General features: G+C 38.0%; 1 protein-coding gene across 45 annotated transcripts in view; it reads left to right on the plus strand.

The window, feature by feature from the left end:
* DLG2 (discs large MAGUK scaffold protein 2) overlaps positions 1-13858 on the plus strand; it is a 988777-nt gene that overhangs the window by 899655 nt on the left and 75264 nt on the right. The gene's annotated exons all lie outside the window — the stretch shown is intronic.

Genomic DNA, 13858 nt, shown 5'->3' on the forward strand with positions numbered 1-13858 from the left:
TGCAGAGATCCAATTAAGGCTAAATTCTACATTTTGTCATTATGCTCTCAGCGTGAAGGAGTAAGGTAGCAGAGAAGGAAGGGAAAACTTTAATGTCAGCATGAAGGGTCTTGTTCTAATGGGCAACAACCACATGAAGCACTAATTGGTATTGCTGTCAGAAAGAGCAATGACTGAAGAAAGATGGATCACCTTACCAGTGATGTTGCTCTTGGGTAAGGTCAGATTGGAAGTGTTGAGGTTTTCAAGGCATCTCTAACCTTCTCTGACCTGAAGCAGTTTTTTTCAGACCAAAGTGACTTTTTTGTCAAGAGCTTTGGTCAGCTCCCCAGATTTGCATTTTATGAATAGCTAAAATTGTGTGTGTAAGGATGGATAGATCCAAGCTTCCTTTATTGAGATAAGCCAGGAACCCAAAATGTAGGGAGTAATTGTGTGAGAAGCCCAAGCCAGCAACTGTAGGTTAATTGAGGTGTAAAGAAAAAGCTAACACCAGGGTCCTGAACACCTTACTGCAGTTTGAACGCCAACAAAGCTTGATCCCCCCTGTATAAGCATTGACCTGGGAAGATCTGCTGCAAACTGAGGCTTATTAGCTTGCACTCTGAGCCAGGCTGAGATACCTGTGCTGCATCTGGACAAGCCTAGCTCTTCTGTACAGTATTGCTCTGTGTGCACTGATGAGCCCAGTTTTCTGCTAGTTCATGAATTCTGGCTGTGAGCTCTCACTAAGCTGCTATGCCCTGGTGCTTCACTGCAGGAGCCTTTGATGTCTTAGCTGCTTATCTAAATGGCACTTCCCAAACCACAAATGCAAAACCTCTTCTTTTATTCCACATCCATTCCAACAAATGCCCCAAACCTCTGAAGCAGAAAGCCACCAAAGCCTCAGTCACTTTTTTTAACATTTACTTTTTTCTCTCAAACACACACAATTGGTTGTGTCCATGTCTGAGCCGCCTGTTTGAGAGGCTCTGTATCTCACATATTACCAGAACATGTTTGTAGTGCAGTAGCACCTGCAGCCTTGTGCCTGTCACTGTCAGTTCAATTCGCACACACTAATTACAAAGGTAGCTTATGTCTATGTTAGGCACTCAGGAAAAATAAATGTGGGCTCAGAAATGTACTTTTTTTCAGAGATGAAAATTTTCTCTTTATGAACACACTTTAGAGGCAGGGCCCATGTAAAAAGCTAGAATCTAGCATTTGGTTTCTATTCTTACAATGCAGGACATTTCTGTTTCAATGGATTATTTTAGTCAGCATGTGCAAGAGAGCTACAGGCAAATGACCATATGTTGTTGTAAATCTCTAGCTGTAATGCCAAATTTATGATTCAAGTTTGCTGTTTTCCTTTCTTTGGGATGTAGTGATTTTGCTGTCCTTCAATGTGTATGGCAAGCATGGTTATTTTTTTAACAGAAAGCTGAATTGAAGCAAATCACTATATTCTAGGCAATACAAGGAAATAAATTAAAATCCAGATAGGTTGTAATACTTGAAAATAAGTGTCACTACCTGCTCAAAGAAAAAACAGAGGGTGAGAGAAAGTAAAGCTACAGTTATGCCAATGGATGTGAGGTTTACTGGATGCAGGCTTTTCTTCTTATACCTTACAGTCTATGATTTCCCCATCTAGCCCCTACTAAAAAAGCATAGCACTGAGATACGTGAAATAAGCTATATTCAATTAAGTGAGACAAAATGTAATATAGGGTTAAAGGGTTGAATGTAGGTGGCTAAAAGCAATTAAAAGTCTCACTTCAGGAGTGTAAACAACACAGGAAGGAAATCAATAATTCCTTGTTTAGAGAAATTGTGTGGCTCTTCGACATGATCTTTTATCTGTGCATACTCTGGTGTTTCAGATTTGTATTAGTTTTTTCTTTATTCCAGTCTGTCTCTCTGACACCTCCTGGAATATTTCCCATGAATTTCCTGAATTTTTTTTTTTTTTTCAGTACTACCTGTTGCTTTTTTATCGCAGACCCTTATCTCTGGGATGTCAACAGAGAGTCTACAACACTAAAGGGGAGGATAAAGCAGCAGGAAATGCTTTTAGTCCTTTTGGGAGCTCACAACTTCTTTATCACTAAATGTGTGGAGGAAAAGAAATACAGAAAGAAATGCATTAAGTCAGAGAATGGATAGGAAACATAGAAAATGTTATTCATGCTTTATTTGGTGGTGAAAGTGAAAGAATTTAAATTAGTTAGTTCACTAACTGCAATGATAGGCTAAAAAAGTCTGCTTTTATCATTTTTAAGTCATTGGAATTCACTCATCAGCTCATGACCAACAAGGAGAATAAGCAAGCCCATCACCAGCTAAACATTGTGCTATATACATGCATAGCAGGGTTTTATGCAAATTCATGTCTTCCTTTTTGTCTTTTTAGCTCAAGGTTTTAAAATCTGTTCCTGTAAGATTATATATTTGTTTGTCTTGAAATAAATACATTCTTTGCTTTGTCCTTCTTGGTCCGTATCAGTAGTCAGGTTTCTAGGTTACCTATGGTTACTGTTGCTGTTCTTAGGAAATGCCAGATCATGTTATTTAACTCACAGGCTATGGAACTTGACAGCCTTTTGAATAGTTAAGCATCAGAGAAGTACAGTCCTTTAAAAAGTTTGGTAAATTGAAGTCACTGAAATTTTAACTTCCAAACTTTGGAAGTTTGGAAGAGCTTAAGGAGTTTTCCTGTTGTTTTACTAGATTATTCCTGAGCTTTAAATACTTGTGTTAGATTTCTGAGGATAAGAGAAGACACTTTAGTAATTGCTACTACACATGCAAAGAAAAGGTTTTCAGGAATCATCTGGCACCCAAAACTGCTGTCTTAGTGTCTGGTTTTCGTTTACAGATGAAAAGTAGTGAGATACGCTTAGCATAAACAGTCACTGCAACATTTAAGCTTTATTCAAACTAGACAACTTCTGAAATAATGTTTATATTTTTAAATTCCAGTTGTCTAAAGCCACAACCAGGCACTCCAGATACTGGAGGTGTATCGCTCTGCAGAAATAACTCTAAAGCTTCACACCCCTCCAGCCCTTTCACTGCCACTTCTCTGGTTAAAGTCTGTTCAGTACTGTCAGTGACCAAACATGATTTCAACTCATCAGGGCTCCTTGTTGCCATGTATGAAAGGCTGAGCTTACTGAAATGCAGCTGTTTCAACTTCTGCACTACTTTCAAATATATCAGTACCAAGGTGAATGGTTACAGTTGGCTGTAAAGGTGGGGATGGAAATCAGGGCTCAGACAGGACTGGATCCAGCTGCAGTGTCAGAGGAAGTGGTTCTGCAGCTGCCTCTCCACTGTGCATGGAAAAGCACTGCAGTGGAAAGTAAGCCCAAGGGCACTTCCCAAGAAGATGTGTGCTATCAACCTTTTTATTTCCAGTCCATGTTGCACTAGTTATAAAAAAATGTGCACAGTGCAAAGAGGTGCCTCTTAGTCCACTACATTTATCTCTTCTTCTATCTGGAATTATTTCTAAGCATTTCATAGCTGTGTTATATATGAGCCATACAAACATGTAGTATTATGTGTTAAAAATGTGTGTGTTCTGGTTCATTTTTTATTGAGCCATGAGGAAGAATTTGCCAAGAAGTTGCCATCACAACTTAGCTCAGCAAAAATGAAGTCAACGCTGAGGTACTTTGGGTGGTTTACTCTCATTGTCAGCACAATGGATTCTCCATTAGGTATTAGACACCTTTACACAAATTTCCTGACCTTAGAAATTAGCTTGTTGCCATATCATATAATCATAGATGGTTTGTGTTAGAAGAGACCTTAAAGATCATCTGGTTTCAAACCTCTGCCATGGGCAGGGACATCTTCCACTAGTGAGACTTTGATTTTCAACAGATCAGAGAAATTCTCAGTTTTGAAGTTTTCAGAGCTACAATTGAAATTCATTTGAGGCAGTTTGTGAAGACTGAGTCTGATATCCAGGGCTTTTTCCATGCAATGTCTGTTACAACCACTTTCAGTCTCCCTGTCTTCTTTGAGGCAGAGAACCCCTTCAGCCAAGTGAACATCAGGTCAGGGCTGCATGGGTAGAATTCTCCTGTGAATCTGCACAGCTGGTTACAATGCAGTCTGAAATCTACCTGAGAAATGTAATTCTTGGAGACATCATGACAGTGAAACCTGAACACATGATAAGATCAGATTGGGTGATGGAAAGCTCTAGTATGTAGGTCTGGAAGAGATATATGTAATGAAGAGATAATTGCACTGGTGTTTTCAGGAGGTACTGAGGAAACCAGAGAGAGGTATGAAATGGCCATGATTAAATATCCATTACAAGGAGGAGAGAGTATTTTTTTTGCAAGATGTATGTTTATGTATATACATATGTATAAAGAAAATCCAAATAGATATGTTAGTGTTAATTGCATGCTGTAGCTACATACCCATTGCAAAAATACTCACTTAAGCAAGTTGCCTAGTATCTCTCTTGAGTCAATGGAGTGCACTTGTTACTTTCAGAGGACTATTCATATCATCCAGCAGTAGACATCTAAAATTGCTCAGGCGAATCATGCCCTAAAAATGTCTCTTTTTCACAGTTGAGTGGAAGGAGCCTAAGGTGATTAGCTGAGATGTAAACATCAATATTAGAGACACTTCATGTTGTGTGACCTGAATCCCATGCACACTCAAAAAATTTTCTCTTTTGCTCTCTCACAAACACTCACGTGTGTTCATATGCATATCTAGGAGCTATAAAATCAAGCTTCTGGACTGTTGTCTGTACATTCTTCTGTAACAGAGGTTGGAAACACCAACGATCTTGTTTAATTGGGCTGGTTTTTGCCCATTCTCTTATTCCCCAGTATTCCTTCTGAATTCATTTGTCGCTTCAGTTAGGACTACTGAGGATCCACATGCACTCAGTACATGGTCATCAAGCTGGATGAGTTTATGACTCCAGCATCTGGGAGCATCCAAACCAGTTTCTTTCAGGTTTCGCAGCACTGAAGATCAGTACATATTTCTGGAGAGCAAATGTGAGCTTGGCACCTAGACATTATTTTTTTTGTTTTAATGCGGAAATAGCTTACATAGCCATGCCTGTATTTTAATGGCAACTATTAGAATTCTCTTTACTGAACAGTAAGTGGAGGAAAATGGAATTTCAGTACAGTTTTTTTCACTTAGCTCCGATTCCTGGGCAATTGAAAAGTTCAAATTGCAGCACAGAATGGAAACATACATTCAGAAAATGTGTCATAAATGGCATCATGCAGATAAGTTTGGAAATGGCCAGATAGGTACACAAAACCTAAATTTGTGAAATGGCTTATTGGACTTGAAGTTCCTTTTCAGACTGGAATTGTTGGAATGTCACTCATTTCCCATGTCCTGGTTAAGTAAGAGTTTCTGAATATTCAATTACTACTTTTTAACGGTTCTTTCTCTGAAAATAAGAATCTTTTGTACATCCTCCTGGCTTAAATATTCTCCCTGGCTTCAGTGAGAGCTGCTCAGATTCAGATCCAAGGAAATAGTGTAAGTCCTATTTTTCAAAGCAAGGAGGGTCACTCTGCATGCTTTAGAGACCTTTTCTCTAGGGAGACATTCAAGAGTCTAACCGTATCACTGAGTAACTGTTCACCCAGGTCTTCATTAATTATCAGAAACACTGAGGAATCAAGGAGGATGAGGAATATGCTGGAATACAAGAATTCCCTAATACAATGGGAAGTAGTTTTCATTTATTGCATTGAATTTCATGTCTAGAGCAAAAGCATATGTCTTGCAGAACATGTGATTATCTGTAAAACAAAAAAGGAAGATGAAATAACTCTTGTCTTTGGCAAAGCAAATCTAATATCTTCTTACAAAATTTAACATGTCTGTATGCTTACAGGCATTTGCAAAAATCACCATGTTCATCATTCTGCTGCTAAGAACAGAGCAAATGAGAAATTAAAAATTTCAACTGAAAATTGACGAACAGACAATATCTAGAGAGAAACTGTTTGGTTGAGTTTTTTTTTTTTAAGTGGTTTCTTGCTGTCAGTGGGAACTGTGAGAATTTCACACTTCTTTATATTATTTCTGTGAAATTTTCACAGGTCCTTAACTGAAGTGTCCTAAGACTCACAATGCTGGTGCCACTCTCAGCTGAAAGATGCATGTGAGGATTATTAATCTTGGACTACTTTCAATTCAAAGGCTTTCAGGTTTATTGTTCAATGCCAGTCCAGTGCTTAAAAACCACCCTAAAATGTAATGTTGTAAATGCAATAATATGTCTCACCAATACCCTAGAACTGTGAAAATCTATATATTTGATATATAGTCAGTTGAAACTGTTAGCCACCTCATAAGCTATTACAGTTTTTCCTAACAGTTACTGCATTTCTTACTCTTCTGCTATTTTTTTGCAATGTTGATAGTAATGAACAGTCAAGGAAAAATGATGTTTGTTTGCAATTCTTCATAGCATTTCGCAGACAAAGACGAAGCAGTTAATGGAGAGTGAAAACTGAACATGTAAACACATCAGTCAAACAGTCTCATCTCTGCATCTGACACCAGCTCTTTCCTTCACATCTTCATGTTTACCATATCTGCTACTCTTAGGTACCGGCTGTGTAACGAGTCCAGCCCATCCCTCCCAGAGATGTGGCGTGATGCATCATTAGCTGCAGCATGAACCAACAGCCTAGCAAGCCTTTTATCAATGGGTGTTTCCCCAGCTGTGTCAGAAAGGGGCAAAAAGTAGATTTATTTCTATGTGGTTGCTACTTCGCAAATCATTGACTACTTTGTGCTCAAAATCACGAGCCATCCTACACAGTACTGAGCACCCAAAGGGACTGAGCCTTGTGTGAAACAACCACAGCCTTCAGCAGTCTGAGATAACACGTCCTGCCTAAAGTTTAGAACAGAAAACAGAATATAAAGCAGCTTGCAGAATATCAAAGCCATTATTGCCTAAGTCATCTTATCTTTATATTTTCAGTAAAACTTGCTGTATTTTAAATAACTGGTTGAGACACAGAATCATGTCCTCAGTGCAGCATTGTAAATGCCTGGTGTGATACAGCTTTTGTATTAGCAACTTCAGTAGGCATAAGTAGTATACACTTGTGGCCATTTTCCATATTGTTCTGTTTCATAAGTTATTAAAATAATGGCCCAGAACAGGTAATGTGCTTGACATGATGTCAGCTCTACAGAAGCAGCACACCTTTTTCTTTTCTCAGGAGATGCCTTAATAGCTTTTCATTGCACATATATTGTGCTTTTCTGTTCCCTAGAGGGACTGCCTGCTTTCTGCTTCGGAGAGTAGAAAGTGTCAGCTAAAATAATATCCAAGCCAGAAGATGATGAGGTTGAAGATCTTGGCCTCATGTGGGAATAGGGTTTGAAATTTTTATCGCCAAGATAGACACAGTTTCAGCCTCATTTCTAAGCAGAAACTCTGAACATGATCCATCAGTGAAGGGGAGGGGGACGTGAAAGTGAAGATAAACTGTCTGTGGCTTAAAATGGCTGAAAGTGAATCAGCAAAACATGCATTTAAGCTGTGTCTGTTCCCTGTGAAATAGCAGTCTTATCCAACAAATAGTTGCTTATGATGTTTCCATGTCAACAGCTATAATAGGACACCATCAGTTTGTGCAGCTCTCAACTGGAAAAGTACAAGACAGTAGCTTAGACCACGAACATAGAGACAAAAGCCTATTCAAATAAAAGCTTGTGTGAATACAGTCTAAGTTGGAAATCAAATATGTGCATTTGCACACAGCACAATGGCCAATGTGAGAGAAAGAAGATGCTTGGCCCTATTGAAGAGTTTTCTACCTGAAATCCTATATAGAAAGTCATAAAGCACTATAGAACAGGCTGTCCAGATCAGCTGTGTTGAAACAAAGCTGAGAACAGTATGAAACAGGACATAACACTTCTGAAAAGGGTAGTGGGAATTTGCAAAGTTCTTTCCAATAAAGACAAATTAGGAGGATCTTCAGTTTCACTGCAAGGAAATCCATCTCTGAGGAGGGAGCCCAGCCAAGTTAAGTGATGAGGCTAAGTGGGACCAGTCATCTTTGCTGACCCTTTTACTTGTCATTAGAAATAGAAATTACTGTAATAATGCTATGGTGAGTCTGGAAGGATCTGAGGAATTGCCTACCTGAATTGAGGCTCATAAGGACCTCCTCAGAAACTGAATTTAGTTATTCCCAGGCTTCACTTGCATGCTGTTGAGTAAACCCTGGTTTAGATGCAGCTACTTCACTATTTCTGCTGTGAGTGGTGCCTGTGTAGTGCTGGTCAATACTTGAGGCTGGGGTCCCAGGGGAGCCAGCTCAGCATGCCAGCCCCAGCAGGTCTTGTACTGCTTACCCTGTGTCTGTCCCTCTTTTATACCAGTCTTGACAAGCAGGATTTGATCCTCTCTGAATGTGCCTCATGTTCAGAACAAATGGAGTAAAAAATTATTTCAGAGATTAGCATATCCCTCTGTGTGTCTGTATATATGTGTGTGTGTACATCTGCATTCTGCCATGTCTCCAACTCCATCTCTCTTGTGAGGGTTCTAATTATGTGTGGCTCATTGTTCTCTGAAAACTCCTTACTCTAATTGCTTTATCTACTAATGTAGCAAATAAACAAAGACTGTCAGAGTTATCTGGTGAAGAGTTTACCAGATGTTCTTCACCAAACAGGAATTATAATAGTGAAACATTCACTCACTTTCCATTGATTCTACTTCTTTTACTTTTTAGTTGACCATGAAGGCAACCACATTCCTTCACCCAATATATTGGCCTGATGCAATTATTGAAACACCTGCTTAGCACGGCGTATCTACTTCTACACAAACCCCTGCTTACAGAAAAGGCAGAAAAAAGAAAGCTTACAGAAAAATACATATTTCTATTTCTGCTTCTACATCTTCTTTCTAGCTGTTTAAAAGGGTCCTGGCATAGAGGGCAGCAGCTGAAAGCTTTGGGGAAAAATTAGGGCAGAAAAAGTTACTTAACAATGTAGAAGGTTTTGGGTTTTTTATAACTTTGTATTTCTAACCACTTAGATTTAAGTTATGTCAGGTTGGAATAGTTTTTACCTTAGTGTACTGCTAATAACCTGTCCTTCCCATTTCCAGAAAGTATAAATATTTATTTCACTCCCGGAGCTGGAAAGATCTGTAATATTTTTCTTTTAAAAAGCACTATCTCTGCAGACAGGTTTTTTCCTCTTGATGTTCTTGAGACATTTTAGAGTCCAGGTAGAGGCTGCAGATACCCACTGTAGTAATTACTCCTTTCTGCAGAGAATGTAAGACAATTTGGAGAGAAAAGGAGCACAGGTGATCAATGACAAAATGAAAGCATATCCTAATGGCCATCAAGCAGTATTTTGCCACTCTCTTACAGATGATTCAAGATGCAAAGCTATATTTTAGTCCTTTCTGCTGTTCCCATCTTTACCCAGCCAGTCAAGGGTGGGTCTGTCACGTTCCATTTTCCTGAGAATACTTCAGGAACTATTCTTGTAAAAGTACAGCTTAGATTTGAAAAATATCTATGGTTTCTTAATAGATTTATGGATAAGGAAACAGGTATCTTTGTGAACCCATCTTGAAAACAGATTGAGACTAGACAGTATCAAAACCATTTTCAGAAGCACTGCAGGAAACAAGGTAGAAGCAATGTTTCTAATGGAATTTGCAGATTCCAAATGCAATTGCCCTTTCAGTACAAGCACTGAAAGTTATGTTTCATTTTCTATACTGGCTGGCAGAGCATTGCCACATCCATGGAGAGCTATTGTGACAAGAAGGCTCTGCTACAGGGAGAGGCTGTGGATGTAATGTCCCAAGAGATGTCCTGGAAAGTAGATTTGCTCTCAGGGTTATTCTGTCCAGAGTTTAATCCAGACATGACATTACAGACACATTTTTTGACATCCACTTGTTACTAATTTAATAGCAAATTTATCCCATTATAGTGTTTATGGCACTGGTATCTGCTTCTGACACATACCTGGTCTTTATAGAGAAGAGGATGGGCTACAGGAACATTATCATGGTCAGAACTAGGTTCCTAAAATCTCTGCTAGAGTTGCAGCATGACTCCAGTGCATGGCGCTTCTTCAGATCTAATTTACACAGGTTTCAGTCTGCTTAAGTTAGCCCTAACTAGACTGCAGTTAGGGTCATCAGTCTTTATTCTGGTTTCAAGCCAGAATCATGAGATGTTCCAGGAGTAAAAATCAGAATTCCTCTTTTGTCGTTGATATTTACATGTGGATTTATCTTGAAAGCCTTGTGAACTTTAGCAGATCTGTCAATCAGCAACTGGACATAAATTTTCTTGGTAAGTCTTTGACAATCTCTTCATCTACTTATACTTTAATAATTAATTAGAACATCAGTAACAAAAGCATAATATTAATTAATAGCAGTGGACCATGAGACACTTCTTACCAATTTCTGTCTTGGGCTTACTATCTGGCCAAATCTAGTGGCTACTGCTGGAAGTGGTTACTGGCTCAGTTCGCAGTCCACAGCTCACCACATTTCCTCCTGCAGGTGCAATAACCACAGATTATTAACTCCCATGCAAAACAGATATGAAACCTGGCAGCTGAGTGAGTTTCACTGGCTTAGTGGTAAATAACTATTCTTTTCTGTAAATCTGACCTCATTCATCAAAACACCTGATAATTTCTTTCAATATCTAAATGACATGCTGTCTTTTCACACAAGCCAAGAAGGATGACCTTTTATTATAGCTACTGTGTTAATGCAATCATCTTCTTTTAGCTGATTATTTCAGAATTGTAGTTTACTTTAATTTGTATTATTGCTCAGTACTAAAATTCAGAATATGTTTAGTCAGAACATGATTAGAAATACAGGGTTTTCTTTTAAATGCCCTCCGTGATCAATTTATTTGCCTTTGTCTGTCTGCAGACACCACCAGCAGATAGTCATTCATTTAGAAATACTTACCTATAGGTTACCTTCAAGAATATCATAACAATTGAAAAATATGGATAGAATTCAAAGATAATTTTGCCTTTAATGAGGACTGCAACAGCTTTGGCTGCAAGAAGTCTAGAAAAAAAAAAATGTAAAAGAAATAATCAACAGACAGGATGTTTTTGTCTTCAAAAGTATGAAAGAATAGGCAAATTGACTGAATTAATGACTTGAAAATTATCCACTGTAATGCAAGGATCATGGCTGAATTTAGCCTGTAGAAAATGGGGTTATTTTCTTCTCAACCGAGTATGGAAGTCCTGTATGGTAGATGAATTTTCAGCTACTTTAGTTTTAATTTCTCTGTATTACCATCTTAAAGACATCAGGCTTGGACAGACATAAGAATATATTCCCTTCTAATGTGGACTGTTGGCAGAAGGATTAGTTTCCTTTCTTTAAACTTCTTAGTTACTATAATTTACTTTCTTCAGTGCAGCAGCTCCTAATTTGCATTAAGATGAAGAAAGGAAAATCTCTACTTTGTTGGCATTTGAGTTTTTAGGAAAGGATACTTCAATTATACTCAGATTTCAGTGCTGCGTTTTTAGGAAATTTTATAAAATATTAAGATGCTGCAGTTGTACTTTTGGTCTTCCATCTATGGAAATGCACTACCTACCCCAGCATATTACACAAAATTCGCATTCATTTTTCTACTTGCCTTGAGTTCTAAATATACTCCAGAGCAACTGGGGATATCAATTTGAAAAGGAATTTTGTTGTCTTTTGAAAGAACAGATAGATAAGTGTATGAAGTATGGGAAATTCTCTAAATTTATTTATTAAACGTTCCATAATAATGATTTCTTCTACAAAATCAGTAAACCCCATCTGCATTCAATATAACCAGTGGTAACTTGGAGCGAACTGAGGAGTCATGAACTGCTGTAGATCAGACAAAAATCTTAGTGCTAGCAAGAATTCTACTCCAATTTACTGTTTAGAAGTTCTCTGCCTGTTAAAAGTGCACAAAGAATTTTCCATGCTATCTGGGTTCTTTCTCCAGGAAGATAAATGGTATCATTCTGGAATTGAGCAGCTCAGATTCTACCTTGATTTCAGACTAAAGATACACAGTTATATGGTTAGAGAGATACTGGGAGATGCTGGAGCACTACAATGAGCTGTTTATTCATTGTAGGACACTCAGTTGCAGTTACTTGAGATAAACAGATTTTTGAATTAGTCATCTCAGACTATTTAAGTAATGAAACTCTGAAAAATCTGACATCAAATTGTATCTGAAATTTTTGAATTTGATGTGTGAAAAGAAGCTGGGTTTTTTTTATTGCAGCCCAAATGGAAGTTTTTCTAATGGGATCAGAAGAGTACATCTAATTCTTCAGTTTCAGGAGAATATGACTGAGGACAACATAAGGTTGTACTTATGATGTGTCATAAACAAGAAAGCCCCAAAATGTCTAAGAAAAGGATGATCCAATCTCTCTCCCTCTCTGACTTCATACCTATGATTAAGGTACTGGAAGAAAAATTAATGAGGAATACCCCATTGAAAACACATGACTATATCAATTCCTTTGAAAGCATGACATGTACCTGGTCTTCCCTCCATTTCTGCTTAGAGACAGAACAAAAGAAATCTGATGTTTTCAGTGCTGTTACTTCTCTGCAGAGCTGTAGCTTTCTAAGTCAAGGACTTAGTCTTTTCAGTCAGCAGAAAGGGAAAATTTCTTCTAATTGTGTCTTTATTACATACCAAAATGACTACATCCACAAGAGAGGTTCAGGGAAACAAAATTTATGCTCTCTTACAGTACTGATAGGAAGTAGACCTGCTGACATTTAGGTCAAATACTTCAGTAAGATTCTCTCTGAGTGATCTTTATACCAGAAACTTTGCAACACTCAAAACATTCACTCTGAGTGAAGCACTGGATATGTTTTCCATGTTGTGCTTTACCTCTGGTAATAGGACTACATGGGGTAAAGAAACTTTTTAAAAATTATCTGTGCAGACTGTTCATGGAAGAACGAAGTACCAACAGAAGTCATTTAGAGTAATTAGATCTGGAAAAGTGTTTATATGAAAATATAAATACTTTTTCATTTAATTACTTAATAATCATGGTAGGCTGGATCTTAAAGATCCTGTATTTCTGTGAATTATTCTTTTTCTTAATGTGTATACAGAATAATCTAAAAATCCCCAATTACAAGAATAATTGAAACTTTATTCAAGATGATTAGCTGACTTTAGAATTTATTTTCTGATATCTCAGCATTTTTCACTGATAAAAGCAGTCATCTAACAGCAAGGCTAAAGTTTCCTCTGCCAGTATTTTGCCTGACATAGGCTTCCCTAATGGATGATTAAAGGGAAATTTGCTTTGGTAGAATAAAAAATTAGATATTTATAGTTCTGGTTTGCTGAGCAATCATGCTCTGTAGAAGGGGACTGTTCTTTACGCTTCCTGAAGGCCTATCAAATTATATCATGCTTTTTTGGAGGGAGAGCATTTACAGTTTCACTCCATTAAGCTGCATTTGCTGCTTAAAATTACCATAATCGAATGGAATCATAACATGGTTTAAGTTGGAAGGGACCTTACAGACCATCTAGTTCCAATGCGCCTGCCATGGGCAGGGACACTTCTCACTAGACCAGGATGCTTTAAGCATTGGCTTTCCCACAACTAACCCTTACATGCTTGGGCAATGTTTCTAGATTTCTCCTGTGTAGCTGTCCCTGTATCCACCTCGGGGTGCTGCATTTTTGCAGTGTGTCAGTGATCAAGCATCACACAGCAGCATCTGCCCAGCAGATCAAATTTTTTTAGAAGTTCAAGTTGCATCTTCCCTTTACTCATGTTT

This window comes from Taeniopygia guttata, chromosome 1 (assembly GCF_048771995.1).
Source record: "Taeniopygia guttata chromosome 1, bTaeGut7.mat, whole genome shotgun sequence".
In the NCBI taxonomy this organism is placed as follows: domain Eukaryota; kingdom Metazoa; phylum Chordata; class Aves; order Passeriformes; family Estrildidae; genus Taeniopygia; species Taeniopygia guttata.